This window comes from Sinocyclocheilus anshuiensis, unplaced genomic scaffold (assembly GCF_001515605.1).
Source record: "Sinocyclocheilus anshuiensis isolate Anshui unplaced genomic scaffold, SAMN03320099.WGS_v1.1 scaffold300, whole genome shotgun sequence".
NCBI classification, from domain to species: domain Eukaryota; kingdom Metazoa; phylum Chordata; class Actinopteri; order Cypriniformes; family Cyprinidae; genus Sinocyclocheilus; species Sinocyclocheilus anshuiensis.
Window position 1 is genome coordinate 944,729 of NW_015557379.1, and position 3,652 is coordinate 948,380.

The 3,652-nt window shown below is 34.5% G+C and overlaps 1 protein-coding gene across 4 annotated transcripts in view; it reads right to left on the minus strand.

The window, feature by feature from the left end:
* Positions 1–3,380, minus strand: part of LOC107679181 (CSC1-like protein 2) — a 33,048-nt gene extending 29,668 nt beyond the window's left edge. For all 4 annotated transcript variants that reach the window (XM_016474687.1, XM_016474685.1, XM_016474684.1 and 1 more), the window contains exon 1: positions 3,151–3,380. The gene's annotated coding sequence lies outside the window, so the exon portion shown is untranslated. The remainder of the gene's footprint in view (positions 1–3,150) is intronic.
* Positions 3,381–3,652: the final 272 nt, after the last annotated feature.

The following is a 3,652-nucleotide window of genomic DNA, read 5'->3' on the forward strand; positions in this document are numbered from 1 at the left end:
CATGTTTACATATGTTTATTACAGTGACTTTGAATTACCTAAAGTAGTGTGGTAAAGCAACAGATTTGTTTTTATATTTCTGCAATCTACTTTAGTTTGTGTGATTTGTTACTGACCAGGCTTATTTGTCAGAGCTTTATGTTGTCATAATTATTACATACTTACAAGGTTGGAAGTTCAACAAATCAGTCAATATACTGTGGTTGTAGTTGTTAAAAATGTCATTCATATCAATTCATGCATCACCTAATTTCATCGTAACATATAGGCCTGGCCTACAGAAAAGAACATTTACGTTTAATCTATCTAATATTTTGTTGGTCATACTATACAATGATTTATAGCTTGTCTTTGTTGAATAATACAGAACATAACAAGCTTTAAAAAATAATTGCATATTAAATCGCAATCGTAAAAAAAAAAAAATCGCAATTAGATTATTTTCCAAAATCGTTCAGCCCTAATATACATTATTTTCATCATGCTCCTATTTATTATTAGCAAATCTTGATTGAAATCTTCTATCAACTTGTTTTCTTTCGATTAGCACAGGTGTTGTATTTCTTTTAGGAAACGATTGATCGTAAGCCTCATTGAGTTTATGCACCTTGAGTAAACGTTGCCAAAATTATCCACAAATAATGCTTTTTTTTCCCACTCCAAAACTGTGGTGCATAAGCTCAGATCAATGAGGCCTACAATCAATCAGTTCCTAAAAGAAATACAAAACCTGTGCTAACTAAAAGAAGACAAATTGACAAAAAGATTGAATCCAAGATTTGCTGATAATAAATATAGCATAATAACAGATTTACAAGCCGTTTCAAAGATACCAAATTAGGTAAAAAAAAAAATTCAATGACAGATTACTGATATAATGTTAATAGATCAAAGTACTACTAATATACAGTATTTTGTACCTTTATGATACTGACAAACACCATAAAAACACAGGTGGCAAAGGTGAAGTGTTACAGATAATTCTGGCAATGTCAAATTACGTTTTTTTTTATCCACTGTAACTTATAAGATGACTTGTTATTTTTCATTAACAAAAATTGCACATTTAACAGTATTTTATGTCCCATTAGTGTTTTATATCTCTGTCAGTACCATTAACCAACAGGATTTCATCATAGCATTTTACAGTCTTTTAAAAAATACAATCATTTATGCTTCCAAAATGTAGTGAATTCGATGCTAATGTAAATAAGTGTTTATTTTGAGTCAGCAAATAGAGCATGGTCTGTCTTTTGCTCTGGGCTCTTGATATTAGTAACTGCCATTGACTACTAATAAAGCTCGAGGGCAACATCACTAGGGCTCACATGGAGGCAGTACATTTGAATCTTGTTTGCTATACCATGCAGGGAGAAGACAGGATGTGAGGTGTGACAAATGGAACATATGGTGAGTCCCAGGAGCAGCTGTTGCGTTGCTGAACAAGACCTGGTTGAAAGGAGCTTTGGAAGATCTGACATTCTCCTCATTTCATAAACTGCAGCCAAGCCCAAAGGGTAAGCTGCATTCTGACTCCAGAGACAATATTAAACTTGGAGTGAAGCCTTTATCATTTTAAAATGCACTGAAACAGTTTTAAAACTGTATCCAATTTCTAGAAGCCATCTCCAAGACACCAATGAGCTCAATATATTGATTTTCGTTGCGCTAAGCTGCGCCGGAGGCCAAACGCAAGGATCACAGAGCAGCAGCAGAAAACATTGAGCAACCTTCTGCTACTACAACAGCAACTGAGTGATTTGCCACAGGATAATCAAACTTGGCAGATTGAAGGTTTTGTAAAGTTTTAACATATCACAGAGTCAGTGGAACACTAATAAACAACTTGTTAAACTCAAGGCACAAAACAAGTAAAATGCTGCTGGTTAAAAGTGATTTCGTTCTGAAACATGCCATAGATTAAGAAGTCAAAGTAACTAATTAGGACACAAAACTACATTATTAAGCTTTTCTGATCGCTCAACGCTGAAAAGTTGGTGGTGAAACAATTTTGACTTTTTTTTTTCACAGAAATTGCTAGTACTGTAAATTTGACAAATATTTATCAAGAAATGGCAAGTAACATTGAATTAAAGATGAGATTTTTTTAGTGGATAGACTGAAATCATATTTTCTTGTGAACCGTACTCTGGTAAACTTTAATAACTTTATTTACAACTTCTATTTTTATTCCAGTCTTTACCAGGGGTTTTCCATCTTGTAAATGCCATGACTGCCAAATATAATTACTTAATCTTAAAATCTAAAATGCAGCTATATATGTCCAATGTATAAAGATCCAATTCATACTGTGAAAAATTAAAATGTTAAATATGTGTCAGATATTATTTGGAAAATATTTAGTTTCTATTACTTATTATTCTACCCACTATAAAAGTACTACACTGTTAAATGTATTATTTATTTAAATCAATAAAATGTTTTATCATATTTACTTACTGGTTGATTTAGTTTGGTTTTTATTATTTATTTATATTTTCTTACAGACCCCAATTTCAACCCCCTGCTTTAAACTGTTTGATTCGGTATTCATATGTAAAATTAAAAAACAAAACATTAAATCACCTTTGGTTTAGATCCCTTCATAAAGCCCTAGTCATAATCTAGTCAAATGGATCAGAATATGTGTCACTAGAGTGCACCATACTCTGTCATGATACTGGAGAGGACTGACACTAATCGGCAGATTAGCTATGCCACATTATATCACCTCCAACTCAATATTAACCACAGCAAATCCCATCAACATTTACTAGACTTTTAGAAAAACAGCTGCAGCTAAATAAGGTGAGGCTAATCGACTCACGCCAACCACCATCAAAATAACCGTGCAAGCTAAACACTGGCTGTGAGACTATTATATTTAGTCATTATTATATATATAAGATATATAACAGGTAATTATTTACCGATACATCTTTAAAAATACTTAGTTTGAATTCTTAGTTAGCTACAGCTAAGCGCCCTAGCCGAACTGTTAGCCATTTAGGTTAGGTCATTTCTCACCAACCTGTTTAAATTGTTTAACATCTGCATAAGTTTACTTGTACTAAAACTAGTCCAACACAATGATCAGACTGACAACGCTTCAACTAGTTAGTTTAGATGTTACAAGGTAAGCTAACTCACCTGGCCGCAGTGGTCAACGCCAAAGTAACTTAGCTCTCGGCTAGCTACTTCAGTAATATCCCAAAATAACCGTAATACTCTCAAAATTCCAGGTCGGCATTTGCTCAAAACGATTTAATAGTGATCGGAAAAACAAAATGCCGAGGATTAGTCCATCATTCTGTTAGTGTCTCATCTGTACGCTTGCTGAGTGACACTCAACAAGCCCTAGCATGGCTGTGATGGGTCGGGCCGGTGTATGAGCGGTTGATAGGCAACACACGAACTGTTTCGCAGCCGGGGCGTCGTCCAAGCTCGGCCATCTCCGGATTCTTTCGGTCACACTCGGCTCCGCTTTCGAATTCTGTCGCCGACGTTCGGTCGGTGTTCGGATTTAGTCGGATTTTCTCGGAATTGTTCGGAAACTTTTGTTCTTTTTATTTATTTTATTTAGTCATTTATTAGACGCTTTTATCCAAAGCGACTTACAAATGAGGACAACAGAAGCAATCAATTGTAGTAT